A 26,109-nucleotide genomic window follows, 5' to 3' on the forward strand; every position below is an offset into this window, starting at 1 on the left:
TACAGCGGAAACAAGAGCAGATACGGCGAAAACACAAAGACTACTGGAAACAACAGAAATCAAAGTCTTACGAAAAATCAAATCAAATCAAACTCTAAGAGACAGAGTAAGAAGTGAGGAAATACAAGCGAGATGTGGTATAGAGGAAATAAACGCGTAGACCAAAAGAAGAAAAGTGGAATGGAATCAACACATCGAAAGAATGACAGAAAATAGAATAGTACGAATAGCAAGAGACAAATCGCCAAATGGAAGAAGATCATTGGGACGACCGAGGAAAAGATGATCAGACAAAGTCAATTTAGGCTAAAAACCGAAGTAAAACAGGCATTTTGCCTATTTATAAAGTAGGAAGAAGAAGAAGAAGAAGACCAAAGTCAATCCAAAAAATCAAAATGTACCTCAATCTTACATAATAATCGGCCACCTTGCACAATTTTCAAAGAAGAAGATTAATAATCCGATAATTAAATAAAATATTACATTACTAGCTTTTACACTTTCATTTAAAATAGAATAAACCTATAGATATGATATGATCATTGTATTGTGAATCGCTAAAAACCTCCTTTCTGTCCTCTTTCTAATAAGAAGAAGAGAACTGACAGATGATAGATAGGATTTAATGTTAAGAGATAGTATTTGAGTTTGTACTTTGTAGTAATCTAATATAATCGGTGGAAATAAAACTTAAATATGAAAGCAGTTTATTTTATTATATAGCCAGATTGATGATTAAAGAAAACAAAAGGTTATGGGCGCAGTTCACGGATGAAAAATAATAATAAGGTATCAAAAAGCGAATAGAGGTTATATACACATGTACACGATGGAACAAAGAAAAATGTATAATATTGAGGCCCTAACAGGTGAGAATTACTTATCATGGAAGTTTCGGATGGAAATAATATTGGCAGAAAATGAAGTATTAGAGTGTGTAAAAGGCGAAACAATCACAACAGGTTTAAGTGAGAACGAGATGAAAAAATTCAAAAAAATGAACAATAAAGCCAAATCAATAATTGTTCAATGTGTTTCCGATGCACAATTAGAGATATTGCGGGACAAAGAACAGGCGTACCATATGTGGAAAAGTTTAGAAGAAAAATATGAGAAAAAGGGTCTACCAGGACAACTGTTCCTAAAAAGAAAGTTGCTGTCCATGAAATTGAAAGAGGGTGAGTCATTGGAACGATTTATTGGTGAATTTGAGGAAATCCTTAGACAGTTAAGAGCCACTGGGGTAAAAATTGAAGATCAAGATATAATATGTAATTTGCTGTTAACTTTGCCAAAATCCTATGAAACAGTGGTAACAGTTATCGAAAATTTAGCGTCTGGTGTATTATCATATGAAGAGGTAAAGAAAAGGTTATTGAGTGAAGAAGAAAAGAGGTACCTAGGTGCAAGAACAAGTAGAGTAGTTGGTGCTGAACAAGTTGCTTTCAATGTTAACACATCTTGTTATAGATGTGGAAAAAGAGGCCATTATAAAAGAGAATGTCGAGCAAGACTATCCACAAGTTATCAAAGAGGTTTTCAGGATGATTTTAGAGGAAATGGGTCAAATAGAGGTAACAATTACAGATCAAATTTTCAGAGTCAAAGAGGTTTTCAGGATGATTTTAGAGGAAATGGATCAAATAGAGGTAACAGTTACAGAGGTACGAGAAACTTACAACACAACAGAGGAATGCATAGAAGCAACTTCACCCAACAGCAGGATAGGTCACATGAGATTGATGATATAACTGATGAAGTGTCTAAGGTATGTTTTATAACTGAAATAGGTAAAAATGTAGTTAATAGTGAAACAGTGAATAACTTAGAATTTGTGATTGATTCAGGATGTACTGATCACTTACTAAATGATAAAAGTATATTTACAGATTTGGTAATTTTGGATAAACCTATAGATATAGCATTAGCAAAAAATGGTAACTATTTACCTGCAGTTGGTATTGGAAATATTAATGTTTTTAGCAATGTATGTGGTAGACAAGTAGAATGTAAAATTGAAAATGCTTTTTATGTACCACAGTTACGAAAAAATTTACTTTCTGTAAAACGATTGGAAATGTCTCAGATTACTGTAATTTTTGAAAATGGTATTGTAAAATTAATTAAGAACGGTTGTTTAATAGGATTAGGTAAAAGAGATGGTTTATACAAAATAAATTTTGAAGTAGTTCAACAAAAATGTTACTCTGTCCAAAATGACCAAAATAAAGAATTTATTAGATGGCATGAAAGGTTTTCACATTTAAATTTTAAATCACTAGAAAAATTAATTAAAAAGAATTTACTTGATGGAATAAACAAGGACGTACATATTGGCGGAGTGAATTTTTGTGAACCATGTATACAGGGAAAGTTTTCAAGGTTACCTTTTTCAACCAGGACAAAAAGTAATAGAATTTTAGAAATAATACATTCTGACGTGTGCGGGCCAATCAGTCCACAAACAATTGATGGTTGTAAGTATTTTGTCACTTTTATAGATGGTTTTTCAAATTTTACTATGCTTTTTTTAATTAAAAATAAAAGTGAGGTTTTCAGTAAATTTAAGGAATATTTGAGGTTTGTAGAAGCAAAATTTAATTCAAAGGTTTCTAAATTAAGATGTGATAATGGGGGTGAATATGTTTCAAATGAATATAGAGTTTTGTAAAGAAAATGGCATTCTATTAGATTATACAGTACCATACACACCTCAACAAAATGGTAAGGCAGAGAGGATGAACCGTACTTTGGTGGAAAGAGCTAGATGCATTATGAATGCTTCAATGGTTCCTAAGTCTTTTTGGGGAGAAGCTATAAGGGCATCATGTTATGTGATAAATAGGTCACCTTCGGAAAGCCTGGACGGAGACGTTACACCAGCTGAAATATGAAACAATAAAAAACCAGATGTTAGAAATTAAAAAGTTTTTGGAAGTACTTGTTATGCTCACATTTCTGACGAATTGAGAAGTAAGTTTGATGATAAGGCAGGAAAATGTGTAATGTTGGGCTATGCACCTACAGGTTATAAGTTGTGGAATACAACTAAAAACAAAATTATTATTGCCAGGGATATAAGGTTTAAAATGAAAATGAATTTTATTTTAAAGGATTGGCAACACTAGATGAAGGCAGAGAAGATAGGAGCAAACGTGATGAAGGTATGGATAGGGTAGACAACATTGCAAAACAGGAAATGAACCGCAGAAATGAAATAGATCAAGTTAGTATTAATGAAAAAGTAAGAAATGAAGAACAGAGCACAAGTCGAGCAGAAGGTAGAGGAAATAGAAATATAAAGCCACCAAAATGGTTAGAAGATTATGAGACTTATATGGCTCTATGTGCCATGAATTTGGTTGAAGATGTGCCACAGTCATTTGAAGAAGTAAAAGAAAGGGATGATAAACATTGTTGGGTTAAGGCGATGGAAAGGGAGATTGATTCGTTAAATAAAAATGGTACCTGGGACATAGTCGATAAAAAACCCGTTGGAAAGAATATTTTGGATGCGAAATGGGTATATACTTTTAAACCTTTTGATGAGAGCAAATGTGATAAATATAAGGCTCGATTAGTAGTTCGAGGATTTGCACAAGAAAAGGGAACATATTATGAAGAAATTTATTCTCCAGTAGCGAAAATGACCACCATTAGAACGATCTTGGCTATTGGAAATCAATTTTCATTTTATTTCAGACAACTAGATATTAAGTCAGCATTTTTGAATGGAACTTTGGAAGAAGAAGTCTTCTGACTTCTTCGCGAAGATATATATTCGCCAGAGAGAGTAGAATGTAAAAATGAAGTATATAGATTGAATAAAGCATTGTATGGGTTAAAACAATCATCAAAATGTTGAAACATAGAAATTAACACTTATTTACTTGAAATTTGATTAATAAGGTCCGAGAATGATTTTTGTTTATATATTACAAGTAATGATAATTTTGCAACATATATTTTAATTTATGTAGATGATATAATAGTTTGTGGTCCTGATAATGATTTTATAAACTATATTGTAAAGCAGTTAATGAAAAAGTTTGAATTGAAGGATAAGGGTAAACTTGAATATTTTCTTGGTTTAGAAATAAACTATGATAGAGACAAAGGTATTTTACATATTAGTCAGACAAGATATATTAAACAGATCTTAAGAAAGTTTGGTATGGATTCTTGCAATCCTACTTCTATACCAATAGATCCAAAATTGAATTTGACATGCAGTGATAATAATAATTCAAATACACCTGTGAGACAATTAATAGGTTGCTTAATGTATCTTATGTTAGGTAGTCGACCTGACATATGTTTCGCTCTTAATTATTTCTCTAGATACCAAGACAAGGCATCAGATGAAATATGGATTCATTTAAAAAGGGTATTGAGATATTTAAAGGGATCTGAAAATGTGGGTTTGGAATATTGTAGGAAAAATGAACAGCAAATAGTAAGTTTTGTAGATTCTGATTGGGGAAGTGACCGAATTGATCGAAAGTCAGTTACTGGTTATGTAATAAAGTTATTTGGAAATGTAGTATCATGGGTAACAAGAAAACAAAACTGTATAACGTTATCAACAACGGAAGCTGAACTAGTAGCTTTATGTGCTTGTGTTACAGAAAATTTATTTATGAGAAAATTATTAATTGATTTAAATATTGAAGTAAAACAAATAACAATTTTTGAAGATAACCAAGGGTGTTTAGCACTTGTGAAAAATCAGGGAAATAACAAGAGAGTGAAGCATATGGATTTAAAGTATCGATTTGTTACTGAGTGTGTAGAGAAGGGAATTTTAGATTTAAGGTATGTTAGTTCTAAAGAGCAACAAGCTGATGGGCTTACAAAAGGCCTACCTGTAATGAGTTTCTCTACATTTAAGAATTTTCTATGCTTGAAAGGTTTTTAACGAGGGAGGGTATTGTGAATCGCTAAAAACCTCCTTTCTGTCGTCTTTCTAATAAGAAGTAGAGAACTGACAGATGATAGATAGGATTTAATATTAAGAGAGAGTATTTGAATTTGTACTTTGTAGTAATCTAATATAATCGGTGGAAATAAAACTTAAACATGAAAGCAGTTTATTTTATTATATAGCCAGATTGATGGTTAAAGAAAACAAAACATTGCAAAGCAGTACAGTATGCTAATATACTTACAATGTTTTTCCATTAAAGAGCTACATTTTCACAACAATAACAGGAACAAACCCGTTTAGTATTATATCAACTGATTACTCCGAAATACAACACAATTCCCTGACAAGGAATTTAATTAATCAAATCTATGTATTAATTACAACTTTTGGGTATATTGCTGTAGTCCAATTAATATTGTGGTAATATTGCGTGACCCTTTTCTATATCGTATGTTAACAGATACCTCATCGTTAAAAAAAGTAAAAATGTTATGACGCATTTATAAAGTTTTGGGTTTGGTATTCGATAACTACTGTAATAACCCATTAAATTCAGGGTTAAATATGTAAATTAAGGGTTAAATATGTAACAACTATTTTATAATATGTACACTGAAATGAGAAGTTTTAATTGCAAAAATATATCATGAGTTAGCAGTTGGAGAAGATTTAAATATGAAAAATTGTTATTGAACACTTTTAGTTAATAATTTGAAATATATATATATATATATATATATATATATATATATATATATATATATATATATATATATATATATATATATATATAGTGTGTGTCCGTAAAGTATGGAATATTTCCTAAATGAAACGCCTTTTTAAATAATTCTGAAACACGCCGATTTTTAAGTTTAATGTTCCACATTTTACAATAAAATTTCATTATACAAATTATACAATGTGATACACATTAAGGTGATGACGTCAACGGCTCTTTTTTTAAATGTAACTTTCTGTATTTTAGGACATATTTAGATCGATAAAAATAAGCTGATTCCAAAAAGTATAAAACTGATTGTCTAAAGGATATAATTTGAAAGTTATGCGCTTAGAATATTAATTTTTATTAATTTCTAATATTAATAAATTATAAATAAATTATAATAAATAACTTAAAAGTAATCCTGTAGTTAATACATGACTTTATCTTAAATGTTCGAATTGTAGTCCTTGTTGTATTTAAAAGTAACCCAAACGTTGTACAAATTCTTATAGAACCTTGTCTATGGTTTCTTGAGATATATTGTTTATTTCATTACGAATTCTTATTTTAAAGTCAGGTTTCGTTTTATAAACAACATTCTTTAAATAACCCACATAAAATTTTCCAAAGGATTGAGATCTGGCGACCTCGCTGGCCATTTAATATGTCCACGTCTTCCAATCCACCTGTTCGGAGAAATTTCGTTTAGGTACTTTCGAACATATACAGAGTAATGCGGAGACGCACCATCCTATTAAAATCATAAAGTTTCATCAAAACCTCCAGAATTAATTCTACTGGAGAATAAATTAACTAAAGTAGGTACGAGATTTCCAGTATTTCCATTATCCAGTAATACTGGAAATGAAAAAGAATGGGCACCACATCGTAATTGTCGGAGTGTATGCTCCAAATAAAGATGCAGATCCAGAAAGTAAAGACGATTTCTACAACAAGATGAATGAAATACTCTCTGAATTTAAAAAAAAAACTGTAAAATCTTTATACTAGGAGATTTAAACGGCAGAGTACGGAGAGAAGAAAATAACAGAGTCGTAGGAAGATATGGGGAACAAATAACCAATGACAACGGAATGCAGAGATTTTTCTGAAACAATATCTCTCAAAATTATGAATGGCTTTTTTCAACATAGATACATCCACAAATTTACATGGATACAATCTACTAGGAATCTGCGCTCGATAATCGACTATGTAATCCAACGTCAAACTTCCCAGCTAAAAACAACTGACGTAAGGGTATACCGTTGATCAGAATGTGGATCCGACCATCGTTTACTTATGGCCAACGTGATAGTTAATTATCGCAAAAATAATAACACTCAGGTACTGAATATAGAAAAGGGACAAGAAGTAACATCCCCTAAATATAACCTAAAAAACTTAAAAGAAGATTCAACGAAATTTCTTCACAAATTACGACTGGCCACAAAATTACAAAATGTGGATCGAGAAAATATATCAGAGGAAGAATTATACCAGTAACTTAAAATAATGCATTCATGAGGCTGCAAGTGAAGCTTTGGGGTATAAAGACAAACATGAAACAAAAAATCAAGAATGGTGGTCGGAGAATATGCAAACGTTAGTAAACAAGAAGAAAACTGCTTATTAGAAATGGATGTCAACAAGAAAGGAGGAAGATCACAATATATATAAAAAATTAAATCGAGATGTAAAAAGAGAAGTAGTGAAAAGTAAAAATGAGATGTGGGATAGAAGATGTGCAGAGGTGGATAGATATATGGGTGTAACAAGAGTTGGGTAAGCGTGGAAGGTGATAAAGTCTCTCCGCAGGGAAGGAAAAGAAAAATCTAACTTACAGTTAATAGATCTAAAACAGTGGAAACACCATTACGAGGTCTTACTGACAGAGGATAGATGTAAATTCCAAGAGATCGAAATGGAATAAATATCCGAACATACGCAAATAATTGAGATAACAACCAGAGAGTTAAGCGATGCCCTCAAAAGATCGAAAAAAAAAACGGTAAAGCAGCAGGATGGACAGAAAACGATGGCGGTCGAAATGCGAGAAGTGGCAGAGGCTGTAGGAACCTCGCTTATATATATATATATATATATATATATATATATATATATATATATATATATATATATATATATATATATATATATATATATAGATACGAGATAACCCCTTAAAAACTGAAGGTATGCTGGCCCTTTAAATTACCTTCGAAAAAGTAGGGTCCGATGATTATATTTCTTACAATGCCAGGCCCATACGTTTACCTTTTGCAGGTATTGTGTATGATGTTCCCGCATCCAGTTGGAGTTTTCTCTTTCTTAATATCTAACACAACACTTAATAATATCTACACAAAAACTAAAAAGGGAGATACATAATATAAAAAATTCAACAATTAATTCTTTTTTAAGTAATTTAACATCTGACCAAAACACAGATTATTCTTTATGGAAGGTAAAAACAAGAATGAAGAGACCAATTATTCATTCTCCTCCTATCAAGTTGGAAAACGGCAACTGGGCTAGAAGTAACGAACAGAAAGCAGAACGATTTGCAGATCATTTAGAAAGCACGTTCAAACCCAACCACAATGATGGTGAAGAACTGAGATGGGAAGAACCATTCCAAACTGAAGAAAGAATAACGTTTACATCACTTAGAGAAGTATTAAAAGAGATAAAAGAGAATATAAATCCTAAGAAAGCTCCAGGATATGATCTCATAACAGGCGAATTATTAAAAAAATTACCAAGAAAAGCCATAGTTAAGCTGACACACCTAATAAATGCTGCTTTTAGATTGAGATATGTTCCCAGACTCTGGAAAGTAGCCGAAGTAATTATGATCGCCAAACCAGGTAAATCTCCGAATGAAGTGACATCCTATCGACCAATATCACTCCTTCCGGTGATGTCAAAACTATTTGAAAAACTTCTATTGAAAAGATTAAAACCAATAATAGAAAGAAAAAATCTTATACCAAATCATCAATTGGGTTTCAGAAATCAACATTCCACTATAGATCAAGTTCACAGAATAACGAATATAATAGAAAAAACATTAGAAGAAAATAAAGTCTGCTCTACAATCTTCTTGGATGTAGCACAGGCGTTTGATAAAGTCTGGCATGACGGTTTAAACTATAAACTAAGAACGTTCATGCCTAAATAGTATTCAGAAATCTTGAAATCATACATGGCGAATAGATATTTCAGAGTAAAACAAGAAGTTTACACCGACTTAAGGGAGATCAAAGCTGGCGTGCCACAAGGGAGTGCCTTAGGTCCGGTCCTGTATCTATTGTATACGTGTGACATTCCAGAGCTAGAACAAAATACTATTGCCACCTTCGCGGATGATACAGCCATACTGGCGATAGGAGACACTAGTGAAAAAGCGACTGATAAGCTGCAACTATCAGTAAATAAAATACATAACTGGACCAGAAAATGGCGAATAAAATTGAATGAGACTAAATCTGCACACGTTAACTTTACAAATAAATTCCTTATGCAACATCGGCAAAATACTTGGGCATCACCCTAGACGCGAAGCTGCTCTGGAAAGTCCATGTCAAAAAGAAAAGAGGGGAGCTTGATATTAGATATAAGAAATTGTATTGGCTGATTGGAAAAAATTCAACATTATCAATTCATAATAAATTATCCATCTACAAGCAAGTACTGAGGCCAGTATGGGTATATGGGTGCCAACTCTGGGGCTGTACCAAAGCTAGTAATATACATATTATCCAGAGATTTCAAAACAAAGTACTGAGAAACATTGTTGATGCTCCTTGGTATATCCGTAACAGCAACCTCCACCAGGACCTGGGTATGGAAACCGTGATCGAAATAATCAAGAGAACAGCAGCAAGTCACGAGCAGAGGCTGCATAGTCATGTGAATGTCGAGACAATCCAGCTTCTTGACAACACTGAACTAAAGAGAAGACTCATAAGGACAAAACCATTTGAGCTAGTGTAAATGTGTAACAGTTTAGTGTTAAAAGCAGAGTATAGTGCTGTGAAATTATTGCATGTTAGTTGTAGTGCATTAGTTAATAGATAAAATAAGACTAAGCCATAGGGTAAGCCTTAGATTTAATCATTTGCTGTTATTATGTTAGGTCAGAAAATAACTGATAATTGGTTATTTGTGACCAGCTAGCACTATACAAACACCGCACAGGTGTTAATAAAAAAAAAATATCTAAAATTCTGACGGTTGACCTCGCCATTTAATATAAAGGTAGCCTCATTAGAAAAAATAATATTTTGAACTAAGAGAGGGTTTCGGTGGCAGTTATCCATCATTATTTCACAAAATTGTATTCTTTGATCTAGATCTTCATCGTTTCGTTCCTATACAAGTGAGTTTCTTGAACCATACTATTAACTAGAGATGGTTGCTTACCCCATTGATGTAAAGAATATGCGTACCTACTATGTTGTGCTCGAACTTTATTAAGCATAAACCATGTTTTATGTGGTTAGTTTAAACCCGGAGGCTTCTGTGTGATGCATGCTATTTTATTATTTTGCTGTGTGGCTCAATTTTAGTGATAAACATATTGTCGTGATTTATACGATGCACAAGGAAAAGTGTGGAAGATGGTGAAGTGAAGGAAAAAAGCTATTAACGAGTATAATAACATAAGCAGTATACAAGGAGAACGCTAGAAAAAGTATATAGAATAGCTTTACAAGGACGAAAATAGGGGAATCCATGAAGAAGATGGAAAGGCAGAAGACGAGCTGGTAACAATAATTGAAGAAAAGGTAATAAAGAATATAGGACGATTAAAAAACCAAAAAGCCCTAGGTCTGGATACGATTACGAATGAACTACTAAAATATGGAGAAAGAGCGTTAACAGAAAATATTACAAAAATATTTCAGAAGCTACTTGAAATGAAATGCATTACAAAGGAATGTAAATTAATTATAACGACCCCTATACACAAAAAAGGAGACAAAAATGACCCATCTATAGAAAATGTCACACCGAGAGTGCAGTACGGCTAATATAGGAATGCATAATTGCCGGATTTCACGCCTTGTGCTTGGCGATACAAACAGGTCCAAGTGGTAGTCACAGAACCGTACCCAGATCTCTACGCCGGGCTCTGTTATTTATTATAAAATAATATATTGATAGAATAATTGCCTTCAAGTAGCCAAATAAGAGGCATGAATTTGAATAAAAAGACCTTAAGTTTTTAGCGAGAATTTTATTATAAAACTGTATACTTTATTAAACTAACAAATGTATTTGAAATTACATTTCTTGATAGCTATAAATATACCGGGTGGAACCTCCGGTAACTCGATTTCCGTGCACCCAGCCCAATATCCAAGAAAAACTTTTTCTTTTGTAAATATGTGAAAAATTATCAGGAACGGGAATATCGAAAAAGCTTTGCACATTTTTTAATCCCGGCGATGTTATTAAAAAAACAAAGTTGCGCACTTGAATCACTGCGAAATTTTAACACCTACTATGAAATTTTTTTTTGTGGAAATCTGAAGTGCAGTTTTTGTCCTTGTTAAAACATAATGCAGTCTCGCATTTTTTACACACAACATAAGTTTACCTAGTTCCTTGGCATAGCAACCTGGTAGTTTTCAGCGAAACCTTGTGTTATTCCATATGGGATAATGGTTTTCTTTGCCCACACTTGACCAGATGAGCAGGTATAAGGTTTATAGTGTAAGTTATTTAACATTTATTAAACTAACAAATATATTTTAAATTACATTTCTTGATAGCTATAAATATATAGGGTGGAACCTCCGGGAACTCGATTTCCGTGCACCCAGCCCAATATCCGAAAAGCCCATACTCTGATTGGGCTGGTAAATGCATTTTATTGGTTATACAGTGTAAAATAATCGAGGTTACTCACAGATATTCAATTAATTATACTAAAGTCGTCCTCTACATCCGAGATGTCGGATTCGCTTTCGCTACTCTCTCCTGTGTTCGCGTGTATTATCAATTGGTCTACGTCATCTTGCAGGTTGTCCGCAGTCCACATCTCAGTTTCCGTTTTCTCAACAACATGAGTGACATAATTGCGCCAATTTTGCTCTGTGACGCGTGCGAAACCGTCGTCGATCAACTGGCGTACCTCGTCGTTTTTAAAAGTGGTATTATGGGTACCTACATATCGCTTAACTTGGATCCACACCATTTCTATAGGATTCAATTCGCAGTGATATGGAGGAAGCTTTAAAATATAAACATTATGTTGTGAAGCATACTCATCAAGATGATACTTATCGTATTGATCTTTAAAAGCACGCGCTGCTTCTAATAGCTCGGATTTCAAATAACACTCCTCGAAAAAAATGTCTTTTTCCACTAGCCATTCCTTGATTGCAGCTTTATTCGGGAGCTCTTTTGGTAAATTTGATATTAATGTCTCCTTAAACCACGACTCAAAATATGCGGCATCCATTTCATCGTGATAGTCGCCATCATTTTTCTTTGCCAGAAAAACACGCTGTGTGCCAGGAAGGAAACCTCCTGAAAAACCTGCATGCAATAAAACATATCGTGGACCTCGTTTAGTAGGTGCTTTTAAGCCAGTACTTAAACCTTTGAGAAAAGCATCACGACTGTTTTGTATCGTAGTATCGCACCATTCGTAATTTATAGATTGGCCAACATTAACCCACGATTCGTCCAAATATATGATATTGCAATGGTCTTTTCGCAAACGTCGTATAGTTCTCAAATAATTATGGCGCCAATGAATAATATCCTCTCTCTCAACCATGATGCTTCTTCGGCCACGTTTCTTATAAACAAATCCAATATCTTTCAGAAGTCTGTATAAAGTAGAAAGAGACAACGGCTGTATATTCTCATTACCTTGTATGAAGTTATGTATATGCTTTAAGAATGGCGGCAAATTTTTCATGAAAAATTCACAATGAACAATTCTCCGTAGAATACTTCTTATACCCTCCTCATATGGAATATTCTAGAATTTAATTGACACACTCGTTTTTTACGTTTTTTTGACGATTTCAACGTTCCACTCTGTTCTTTTTCTTTTTTGAAATTGTAAATGCTTCTTTCGCTAACACCAGTCATCAACGAAGTACGTCTTACAGCAGCACTTACATTAAGTTGTTCCTTATTTTGTAAAAAACACAACACATTTAACACTACGAGTTTAGCGCAACCGTTAAATAATTCACCGGATTTAAACTTATGGGACTCCATGCTCTCTGTTGAAACTCGGACTAAATTTTGAAGTGTAGTTTCGTTTTCCAAAAGCACTTTCACCCTAAGGATGGGTAGGGGGTGAAATAGGGAAAGCTTGGAGTTTATCAAATACTAATTATGACAAACAAGTTTATGGCCATATTTAGGTGATAATGTTAATGATGGTAATTTGTAGCAAAAGTTTTACAAAAGAAATGAAGACCTATTTATAGAAACAACATAACTGTATTTTTAATATTTTACATACAATAGAAAAAATCTAATTTCTATGAAAGAATTGTAAATTTGAATATTATATATAATATCTATAAATAATATCATTTCCAAGTTTCCAAATTCTTTCCTAGAAATTATGTAGGTTTTTTTTATTTTATGTAAAACATTAAAACTACAGTTATTGTATGTTGTTCTTGTAAAGAAGTGTTCAAATGTTACTCTTATGAATATGATTCAATTGTATATCTCATGCTGACGTTTTATATGCAAAATTCATAGTTTTCGTTGCCAATAACTCATCAATGCCTTTTTATTCTACTGTATACGTATACATGATATAAAATATTTTACTCGTACTGCCGGCAGATGCATTTTATCCAAGCCGATCCTGTGAGACAATGAGCAATCAACAGCTGGAGAAAACCGACAACCCTGCGCGTTTATTCTCCATAAGAAAAGCATTGCCGTATCTTACCCGTACTGCACTCTTAGTGTGACATTTTCTATAGCTATCGAGCTACTAAGTTGCTTGACACCAGTTTAAAATTATTGACTAAAATAATTGCTGAAAAAATAATAAGAAAATATTAAATATGCGAAGAACAACAAGGGTCTCGGTTTAACAGATCAACTGTCGATGCCATATTCATAATAAGACAAATAGGAGAGAAAGCAGTAGATTTTAATACACCTGTATTCACATGTTTTATCGACCTCACTAAAGCCTATAAATGTATTAGACTACAAGATGTGAGTGGACTTTTACACAGAGAGAATATAACAGCCACTATAACACAGATAATAAGGAATATAAACTCAATCACAGAAAAAGAATAAAAATAGGAACCCAACTAATGGAAAAAGCTAACATTTAATAAGGTATAAGACAATGTGACAGCTTGAGCCCGTCATTGTTTAACTTAACGTTAAATGGACAAAATAATAGAAGTAAAAAAGTCAGTAGCAGGGTAAACAATGAGCAACAAATCAGTAAAGATTCTATGCTACCCAAATGACGCAGTAATAAGATCAAATAATGAAGATGATCTACAACAAATGGTCCACGCTTTGAAAGCTAAAGCAGAAAAATTTAACCTAAAAATATCGACATAAAAAACAAATTACCTTATTCTCGTTAGGGGGCCAGTGAGATGTAAAATTGTAATAAACGAAGAAATATTTGAATTAATATCGAAATTCGCCTATCTGGGAACGCAAACATTTTCGAAGGAACCCGCATATTAGCTAATAAAGCAACGTACTTGTCAGTATGCCTACGAGACGTGACATGGAGAAATAAGAACACAAGAATAGACGGAAAACACGCTTATATAATATTTGTGTATAACAAGTTTTATATATGCCTCTTAGTCTAGGCGGGATCTGTTTTGGATTGGACATTTTCCATAGAAAGCTATTTTTTTTGCTGGAATCACTTCAGGATGTGCCCAATATCGATAATCATGATATGCGCCAGTCGCAAACCCTGTGCTAAATTTTTAATTTAACAAAATCTTAAAAAAATTGAAAATTTCTCATTTTTTTGCTCCTATTTTCGTTTATAATTCGGAAAATATTGATCCTAAAGAAAAAATTATAGGAAGTTAAAAGTTTTGTTATTAAATTTTACACAATATTTTGTTAGCTAGAAATTAAAAATTTAATGTTTATTGTTGAAAAAATAGCAATAATTGGAAAAAAAGTACAAAAAAAATGAAGTTAATCCTTTAAATGTTTTCGACTTTCTAAACTTGACCTACAAGCTCCATATTCCGCCTAGAAAAACCTTTTAATATGTTTAAAACGTACGCTAAATTTTGTTAAGATCGGTCGGATAGGTTTTGCATAATAATTTTGCAACCCAGCCTACTGAAAAAAAAATCGTAAATTTTCAAATTTATAGTAGGCCCTAAATAAGGCCCTCAGATAGATGCAATTTTTTTTACACATAAAATAAGGCTCAAACTTTCAAATGCTTTTTGTAAAATTCAAATCGGTTTACTAGAAGAGTCTAGAATTTTTTTTAAAGTTTTAAGCATTTTTTAGGCTTATAAACAAATTGAATAACTTTACGAGCTTTAAACATATCAATTTCAAAATTTATACACTTAAAGAACATTAAAAGACGCTTCTTTAAAAAAAAGATGCATTCGGCTTACGGGTTGCCGAGATATTAAAGGTCAAAGTTGGCATACATTTGCCGTGTAACCATAAGTGATAGAGGGCTCGTTTTTAATCAAATGAATCAATTTATATGAAAAGTTTTACGTAATGCGCTTTATGGCAACATCCATAAAAAAGAAAAATAAAAAACCGTTTTCGCGTAAAATATCGCTCGGAATGCATGAGAGGTGGTGGTGGGGGATATTCACTCGAAATGTGAATCGGCGAGTTCAAAATCATAGAGCGCGCTAAAAATTGCATTACCTCGGCTTCTTGTTAACCAATTTTCCTCTTTTTTTTGAGTCGATGTCTCGGACGACAAGGATTTCAAATATCATATTTTCAAATACCATTTTTAATTGCAAAATTGGGAAATTTGCAATAAACAATTGTATGTTAAACAAGTAATTGCATTTTTTTTCATGCATTTTTTTTGAGCTTGCAATTTATACATTGAAGTAAATTGTTACCTTTAGTAAACAAATATGTATTTATAAATTGTTAATAAATAATTTAAATTGTTAAAACAAAGGCGAACGAAAAAAAAATTTTTTTTTCATAAATAAACTTTATTTTGAATCAATCTTCAATAATTTTTTTTAAAGTATTTTTCTTTTTTTGGAAGGACAAGAATCTTCAGGTCTGACCCTGGACCTTCAATATCTCGGCAACCAGTAAGCCGAATGTATCGTTTTTTTTTTAAGAAACGTCTTTTAATGATCTTTAAGTGTATAAATTTTGAAATTGATATGTTTAAAGCTCGTAAAGTTATTCAATTTGTTTATAAGCCTAAAAAATGTTTAAAACTTTCTAGGCTCTCCTAGTGAACCGACTTGAATTTACCAAAAAGCGTTTGAAAGTTTAAGCCTTCTTTTATATGTAAAAAAAATTGCATCTATCTGAGGGCCTTATTTAGGGCCTACTATAAATTTTAAAATTTGCGATTTTTTTCCAGTAGGCTGGATTGCAAAATTATTATGCAAAACCTATCCGACCGATCTTAACAAAATTTAGCACACGTTTTAAACATATTAAAAAGTTTTTCTAGGCGGAATATGGAGCTTGTAAGTCAAGTTTAGAAAGTCGAAAACATTTAAAGGATTAACTTCATTTTTTTGTACTTTTTTCCAATTATTACTATTTTTTCAACAATAAATATTAAATTTTCAATTTCTAGCTAACGAAATATTGTGTAAAATTGAATAACGAAACTTTTAACTTCGTATAATTTTTTCTCTAGGATCAATATTTTCCGAATTATATACGAAAATAAGAGCAAAAACATGAGAAATTTTCAATTGTTTTCAGATTTTGTTAAATAAAAAATTTAGCACAGGGTTTGCGACTGGCGCATATCGTGATTATCGATATTGGGCACATCCTGAAGGGATTCCAGCAAAAAAATAGCTTCCTATGGAAAATGTCCATTATGGTCTGAATTTCTACAGATCCCGCCTAGTCTATCTGGATATGTCTTTTAAGACATATCTGAATGTAAATTTTAGTATATTGTATCATTTTCTAGCATATCTCTTCAAACTGTATCGTAGGCTACTGATAAATTAATAAATGTTTTCTTTTTTCTTTGTTTTCTTTTAAATCCTACTTCGATTTGGATGGTAAGTGATAGTACTTAGTCTGCACAGCTTTTTTTGGGTATAAACTCAACTTTTTCAACAAGAATCATCTCGAATAATTCTGTGTTGATTCTGTTATAGATTAGCTGTTCTAGAAGATTGTAAGTTGCAGGCAGCAGAGCTATTATGCTGTAGCTCTTGGGACTGTTAGGTGGTTTACATGGTTTTAGGATAGCAATTATTTTTGAACGCTTAAATTCCTGTGGGATAATACAGGTTTTTATAAAGACTGTAAAGAATCTGATAATTAAACTTGTGTATACTTACCACAGATCATTGAAAACTCGAAACCAGTAAATGGTATTGAATTGAACTCAAGTCGGGCATGTATACATCCTAAGCATTTACCTAGCTCTACCTAGAATTTGATCCAATTGGCTCTTTTGAGATTTCGTCTTGGTCGTAAAATGAAAGTAATTAAAGTTATTTGTGTACCTGCCTCAACTATAACTGGACGATGCTGACTGTGTCGGAAGTCAGAAAATGACTTTTCGTGAAACTGCTACGGATTCAAGCGAGAGTTTTTCGCTCTGCCCATTTCACTAGTATGTTCCTCTATACCTCCATTGCTAATTGTAGACGTTATATTACCTACCTGGCTTAAGACTCACAGAAACTGCAGCAGCTAATAATATGCTAATAAAGTCAACCATGTTTCCGCATAAAGATATCCATAAGCAAACCTGGGTCTCAAACGACCATATTACGTGCAACCAAATTGACCACATCATTGTAGATGTCCGTCATGGGAACAACATTATAGACGTAAGAAGCCTGAGAGGAATAGACGGAGACACAGATCATTACTTAGTCAGAGCAAAAGTTAAATCCAGAATATCTAGCCGCAAATACAATAAAACAACAATAAACCCACAATGGAACATGGACGAAATGCACAATACAGAGAAACAACAAAACTATAGAGAACAACTTGAACAAATCTTGAACTCTGAAAGAGAATACAATGATATAGAAGAGCTATGGGAAACGACTGCCGAAATAATAACCAAGACAGCGGACAAGATCTTTGGAAGGAGTAGGCAAAAGAGGGCAAAAATATGGTATGACGAGGAATGTCGGAAACAGCTGGAAAAAAGACAAACAGTAAGGAAGACTTGAATACAACTGCAAACAGACCAAAGTAAAAAGGAATATGACGACTGCCGAAAAGAAACAAGAAGAATAATACGCACAAAGAAAAGAAACTATGAACAACAAAAATATGAAGCTATGGAGAGAGACCGGCCCAAACCAGGCTCCAGAGAATTCTATAAAGCAATTTTCTCTGAGAAAAGGGGACATAGAACCAATTCCATCCCCACCCTGAGAGACAATAAAGGCCGTATGATAATCGACGGTAAAGAAGTAACTAAAGAATGGAAAGAGTATTTTAGGGATCTTCTAAATATCATACAGGAAAAACAGCACAAAGAAGAGATCTATATCACAGCGGACATGCCCGTCAAAAATCCCTCCATTGAAGAAACCCAAAAGGCCTTAAATAAGCTGAAAAACCACAAAGCGCCGGGTACGGACGATATACCAGCAGAACTTCTTAAATATGGGGTAGACGCACTACATCGCCAAATCCACCAGCTAATAACGCACATATGGTTAGAAGAAAGGGTACCAGCACGATGGAAGGAAAACATAATAGTGCCCATCCACAAAAAAGGGGACAAAACAAAATGTGCGAATTATAGAGGAATTTCACTCCTAAACACGGCATATAAAACCCTCTCAAACATCATTCTTAGTAGACTAATCACTTATGCTGAAAATGTCCTAGGCGAATATCAAGCCGGTTTTAGGGCAAATAGATCAACAATAGATCAACTATTCACGCTGAGACAACTTCTAGAAAAGGGTTGGGAGTATAACAGACCTATACACAATCTTTTCATAGACTTTCGACAGGCATATGATAGCGTAGAAAGAAGCCAAGTACGGAATGCCATGGCGGAGTTCTCAATACCAAAGAAACTCATTCGGATGACCAAAGTCTGTATGGAGGGTGGAATATCTAAAGTAAGTGTAAATAATAAACTGTCTGGCAGCTTTGAAATCAACAGTGGACTCAAACAGGGTGATGCGTTATCTCAACTACTTTTTAACCTCGTATTAGAGAAAGCCATGAGGTCGGCCGAAATAAAAACAGAATTGCTATCGGTTCAAGGTCCCAAGCTATTACTCGCATATGCAGATGACATAGATCTCGTTGGAGACTCCATCCTGTCCACGAAAGACATCTTCAACAAGGTGGAAGGAGCAGCAAGTGAAGTAGGGCTGAAGATTAATGAAGAGAAGACGAAATATATGTGTATAAAGAGAATGACACGAAGAGACAGAATAGGATCAACACCTTCAATTTTGAAAGAGTACAACGTTTTAAGTATCTGGGGGCCGTAATCACAGCTGACAACGATGTTACTGAAGAAATAAAAGACAGAATCCAATCTGCAAACCGCTGTCTATTCGCACTGGATAAGCTCATAAAATAAAAAAATCTTACAAGAAGTTCAAAGATCAAAATCTATAAATCCATCGTCAGACCTGTAATAACATACGGATGCGAAACGTGGACCATGACCAAAGCAAACGAAGAAAAGCTCAGAAGCTTTGAACGAAAAATACTTAGAAAAATTTTCGGACCTCGCCATGACATCACCACAAACCAGTATAAGATCAGAACCAATATCGAATTAAAAGCACTCTACAATGACGCCGATACTGTCCAAGAAATTAAATCACATCGACTAAGATGGGCAGGCCACGTGCACAGACTGCATAACGATAGACTGGCAAAATTGGTATGGGAAGAGATTCCCACAGGCAAAAGACCACTCGGACGTCCCAGAATGCGATGGAGAGATAACATCCAAGCAGATCTCCGGAAAATGAACATTCCATTTGACCCTAGGTTGATGGAAGACCGAACAAATTGGAAAAAAATTGTACAGTCAGCCAAGACCCACCCAGGGTTGTGCGCTACGTGATGATGATATTACCTACACATTTTGCAAGATGGTGGTGTGAGAATATGACACGGGCTGGCTAGAGTGTGGTTAGTGACTCTAATCTAGACTATGATAGTATTCTTTATATTATGACATCTAGTAGATCCTTATTAAAGTCTCTAAACATGATTAAAAATAATATAATGAAGCTCCACTCAAAGTATTTGTGCTGAATCATTACAGCCACCACTCCATTTAAGAAGGCAGCAACTTCTACTTTCAGACTTTGTAAGAATATCGGCAAACCCAAGTTACCTAGTAATAAATCTAATCAATCCCTATGGTTTCCTCCAGCAAATGTATTCAATCATTACATTACCACAAATATTATCTCCTTTATTTGATTCTATTAACCTTTCAAATACTGCTGCTATTTGTACCAATAAGACAGCTCCATAGATGCACAATCTTCTAATATCCAATACTGATTTAAGCAGATTTATTAAAACAGAAACTACAAACTCAATCCTCAGAAAATCCTTTTAAAACCTCCCTAACTTAAGACAATTTGATGTAATTTTCTAAACTGATAGGTTCAAGAATGTATACCATTCTGGCTGCGCTCTTTTCACTTTAGCAGTAGTATTTACACCGCAAAATTATGGGGAATACTTTGGGCATTAAAGACTTCAATCCACCCTACTTTAAATGAAAGTAAAACAATTGCTCTTTGTACTGATTCTCTTTCCTCGATTCATTCCATAAGATGCATTTTCTCCAAAAATCCACTAGTCATAATGATCTGGACTTCATCCCATGTTGGTATATTGGGAAATTAAAAAAGCAGATCAGGCCGCTAAATCAGCATATTCTTCTATGTTCTATTCTAAACAAAAACTAAGCTGCATAAAGTTTAACCCAACTTATCTCGCCTCAATATGTCATTTACAAACAGAGAAAAAAAAATCAGTTAATAGCTGACTACAAAGAGAGCATACACGTTCCAAACATAGATACCTTATAAAATCAGAAAACTCTCCAGTACGCCACTACGGCAATAGCCACTCTTTCATCAAACACGGAATAACGGACTGCTGCCAGTATGATTCCTCTAGAAGAGAAGTGATGTATACGATTAAAAGGAGAAAATATCTAGGACAAATAATGAGAAACGGCACTAAATACAGATAACTGGGGAATTTTAAGAAGAATATCATGGTTAAAAAACCTGAGGAAATGGTTCTCCACAACAACAACTAATATATTTAAAGCATCAGTTAATAAAATAATTATAGCCAGAATGATCGCCAATATTCGAAACAAATAGGCACCAAAAGAAGAAGAACCAGTGCATAGTGTTAAGATTTATTGTTCAGCTTCACCACTAATAATTGTTCACATCAAACTTTTGTAGGTGTAATATATATACTATTGTAAACTGTACCCATGTCAATGACCATAAGCTGTTCAGATACGTTAAATCTGACCTGTCATGATATATATTGCAGAAATAAGACCTGACACAACCATTACAAAAAAAGTTTAGAGATAAATGAAATGAGACCCTAGGAAGAACAACCGGAAAAATACTACAAGATAGAAGAAGGATTATCAGATTAGAGACTTATGTAGAAAAAACATTACTGAAAGGGTCCAACGAAAAAAAAGAGAATCAACAGCCACATTAGTCGAATGGCAGAGCACAGAGTAACAAGAATAGCCTGAGATAAGTTGCCAAATGGAAGAAGAGCACAGGTAGTCCACGACAAATATGGAATGATAATATTCCAATAAGGTAGTAGGTGACGACAGAAAAACAGATAATTTGCCTAAATTATTATTTTTATTTATTTTCTTGTATCAGATGACACATTGTGTCAATGTTAATTATACTTAATATTGATAATAATGTAGCTATTATATATTAAGGAGCAAAGTAACCGCAAATGACTTTAGAGCGATCAATAAGATAAGAATATCAAATTTTTTTTTAAACCCTGTTTTAAACTACTGCATTAGTAAACTACCTCAAAATGTCACGTTTAGTCTATTCAGTTTATCGTTTTTACTTCACTGGTAAGCGATAAGTTATACTACTAAACACTTGATTACTTTGTTGGAAATCAATAGAAAGTGCCAGCCAGTTTTTTTACAAACAATTTCAGCTCTAGCATCCTAAAAGTCCAATAAGACTTTAATAATCGTATAATCTAGATTTACTGTACTGGAATGTCATATTTATCATTTTTGAGTATGTCAGCTATATATCTAAAAGTTTCTAATAAACGTTTTTACATACCTTAAAATATTCTACGTCAATCCTAATTCATCCAACAACAATAACATGAGTAACAACACTACTATCTTATTTTTTTCGAAACCGAATACCACTTTTTGCAGTTTGTTTATAAAAAGTTTGTCGTCTGTACACTACAACGAAAAAGCTTTGTATCAATCAACATTGCCACATCCAGAGCAATCTTGATATGTGCGATCGAAATGAATTATCTGCCGCGCGCCTCGCTTGTGTAAATATTCATTAGAAAATTAGCAGTTGGATGTGTTGTTGATGAAAACGCCTTCTTGTGACTTACATTACTATAATGAAATTTTTTTAATTTTTATTTGTACTCGATAAATGATTCTTACTTTCTTTTTATATTCAAAAGGGCCAAAATTTGACGATAAAGTTAAAGATCATGAAGATGAAGTTGGAGAAAAATAAAATTTTAATTTCAATAAAACAGATTTTAAATACTCTTTTGATTTGATGGCAGTAAAATAAGAAATAATTTATCTTCTCCTTTTTTCCAATATTACATTTTCACATCTCTTAGTATTGCATTTGATTGAACTGGACATAATCGTGTTAGTGACGATGCTAGCAAAAAACAGATAGCAAAGCAAAGGAGCAAACAAACTTTTCTCTATACGGGCTAAGGACGGAGCATTACATAGCCTGAAAAGTTATATTTCCCTCAGTTTGTAGCGCATTATGTATATCCCATAAATTTCTTTTAAGCGAAGGTGAGGAAACCGCACTTAAGCAAAACCGTCTTTAATGTTGTTTCTTAAGTCTTCTTCTTCTTCTTCCTTCGTTTATGTAGGCTTTAAATCCTGTTTCTTCTTCAATATTAGCCTTCTAAATTGTTTAAATTATCGCACCATCTTTTTCTTGGTCTGCCAATACTTCTTCGTCCATTTGGTTACTTATCTCGTGCTATTCGTACTATCCTATCCTCTGCCATTCTACTAATGTGTTCGTTCCACTTTTGTTTCCGTTTTGTCACTCATCCATTTATCTCTTCTATATTGCATGCTCTTTCTATGTTTTCGCTCATCTCCCTATCCTACAGACTTTTTCCTGATATTCGTCGGAGTATTGTCATCTCTGTTGTTTCTAGTAGTCGTCACGTTTTAATGTGTCAGGTCTTGTTTCCGTAGTTTATGTTAATATAGGTTCAATTTCTGCTTTATAGATTCTTGTTTTTGTATCTTAGATGTTTGTTCTTCCAGATTGTGTCATTAAGAGATCCTGCCGCTTTACTTGCTTTTAAGCTTTGTTGTTGTACTTCTTCAACATCTATTAACTAGTTATATCTATTCCCAGATATCTAAACCTTGCTTTCTGCTTTATTATTTTCTCATCAATTTTGATTTTACATCGTAGTGGGTATTTAGATGTTGTGATACGTTTGGTTTTTTCTGCTGATATTATCATATTGTATTTCGTGGCTATTGTATTAAAGATGCGTGTTAATCTTTGGAGCTCGTCTTCTGCCTTGGCAGTTATTGCGGCATCGTCTGCATAACATATTATTTTACCTTTACGTACCGCTTGTATTATTTCGTTCATTATTATAATAAAGAGAAGTGGGCTTAACGAGTCACCCTATCTGACTCCGCTTTGTACTGGTATACTCTGTGTTAGTTTTCCATTTATCTTTGCCTGTATTCGATTACGTAAGTAGATGTTTTCGATGGTTTGTATAATATTGATTGGTATGTTTCTTTTATACAGTAGGTGTAAGACATCTTCGACTTTGATTCGATCCAAAGCCTTTGTCAGGTCTATCAAACATAGATATGGTGGTTTATTGTACTCGATGACCTTTTCTCTGATTTGTGTTGATACAAATACGGCGTCTACGCAGTATTTTCCCGATCTGAATCCTTGTTGTTCATCAGATAAAGTTGTTAGTTTATTGATTTTGTTGGTTAGGACTTTTGTGGTAAGCTTAAGTACGGTGTTCAGTCGATTTATACCTCTTTAATTGTTGGGGTCTTTTTCATCTCCTTTCTTGAAAATTGGTATCAATATGCGGTTTTTCCATGTGTCTGGTATCTTGCAGTGCAATATTAGTTTTTGTATCTCTAGGGTTATACTTTCTCCTCCGTGTTTTAGAAACTCGTTGGTTATTCCGTTTGGTCCTGGTGACTTTCTATTTTTGAGTGAACATATGGTTATCTATACTTTCTGAAAACTAATTTCTATTTCGTGTCTTAATTCAGGTACGTTATTGTGTTTATTATTATTTTCCTTTCCTTTAAACAGTTCCGTTAGGTATCTTTCCCATTCGTTTGCTGATATGTAATTGAATACTTTTAATTTTACCATTTCGTTCCGTTGGTTTCTTATGAATCTCCATATTTGTTTTTGTGTTCCGTAGAAGTCGCTTTCCATCCTTTTTGTAAACTGTTCATCATCTTTGGCTCGACAATTCTCTGTGGATCTTGGCCTGCTCTAAGATTCGTCGCCATTCTGTTCGGTTTCTGACAAAATGTTGCCATCTTCTGATTTTTAATATCCGTAAGTTGGTTTCAACTCCATCTAAACACCTAATTCGCGGTCGGCCTTTGCTTCTTCTTCCTACAGGTGTTCCTGTGGTTAGCTTTTTAGCAATCGTATTTTCTGGCATTCGTATTATGTGTCCAGCCCATCTAAGTCGCTGTGTTTTAATGAACGTTATGACATCTGGCCCATCATTGTAAACTGTTCCCAATGTTAATTTTTTGTTCTTCTTACCCACTAGTTTGTTTCATTTCGTATTCTTCTATAGGTCTCTTGGGATTCTGGAGTATTTGATGTTTTGTAGTTCGTGTAGGCCTCTCGTTTCTCTTTAATTTCTTTTGTAAACCATGGTGTATTGTTGTTATTTCTTTGGTTCAGTATGACTTTGCGATTTCCTAGATCTTCCGTTGCTGCTTCTTCAATAATGTTTTTAATTTTCTCCCAGCTCGCGTTTATATCTTTAAAAATCCTTACAAAATTTGTAAAAAAGAAAAAAATTCTTTTAAATTTCATTTCTAGTGATATGTAGAAAAACATTCTTTGCATAATGCTACATTATATTTTTAACAAATGAGATTGGTTTTCTTCTGTTTCTTATTTCAACTGCAGTTAGTACATCTACAGTAAGTGACCTTGGTTAGTAGATGACAACTTTCATCAATAATATTTGGTCTTTTTAACTTGCCAATATCATTAGGATTTATTCTAATCCGATTTCCTGATGTGAATAAACCAATAAGTTGATCTGCTAACTAAATTTTGTATTGGAGCTATGTGAGAGCAGCTTCGAAGGGGATTTTTGCGATGAAAATTCTTGTGCAGAATATTTATTACTGATACCTCAAGGAAGTAATTAAGAGCTTTAATCTTCTGGACTTTCACTGAATTAAAAGGTCGACATCATCCGATCAAAGTGATCCACTCTTCCTTTCTTTACGCGTTCCATCTGTTGATGTTTCCAGAAAATTGGTTACTTCTTTGAAGTTGTGCATGTTGCTCACCACTGTGACATATTTTGTCTCTCGATCTTGAGACAGACGATCAAGATAAGATAATTTTTTGTCATCGGCTAAATGTTACTTTGGGTAGTGTTTTCTAGATCTTCTGAGTGTGTCACAAGCAAACAGATATTTTTCTAAGAGCTTATTCAATACTAACACTGTAGAAAAAGATTGTCAAAATAAAGACAATATCCACGATTTTAAAACTGATGATTTTACATTTTAGTTTATTGATTTTGTTGGTTAGAACTTTTGTGGTAGCTTTAAAACCGCAAGTGCAGTGTTCAGTAGATTTATACCTCTATAATTGTTGGGGTCTTCTTTATCTCCTTTCTTGAACATTGGTATCACTATGCTGTTTCTCCATGGGTCTAGTATCTTGCAGTGCAATATTAGTTTTTGATCATGTTTACAAAATATACAGAGAGCACTGTATATTAG

General features: G+C 33.4%; 1 protein-coding gene across 2 annotated transcripts in view; it reads right to left on the reverse strand.

The window, feature by feature from the left end:
- TrpA1 (Transient receptor potential cation channel A1) overlaps positions 1 to 22,420 on the reverse strand; it is a 299,380-nt gene extending 276,960 nt beyond the window's left edge. For both annotated transcript variants that reach the window (XM_072544022.1, XM_072544021.1), the window contains exon 1: positions 22,175 to 22,420. The gene's annotated coding sequence lies outside the window, so the exon portion shown is untranslated. The remainder of the gene's footprint in view (positions 1 to 22,174) is intronic.
- Positions 22,421 to 26,109: the final 3,689 nt, after the last annotated feature.

Source organism: Diabrotica undecimpunctata, chromosome 9 (assembly GCF_040954645.1).
Source record: "Diabrotica undecimpunctata isolate CICGRU chromosome 9, icDiaUnde3, whole genome shotgun sequence".
Taxonomy (NCBI): Eukaryota; Metazoa; Arthropoda; class Insecta; order Coleoptera; family Chrysomelidae; genus Diabrotica; species Diabrotica undecimpunctata.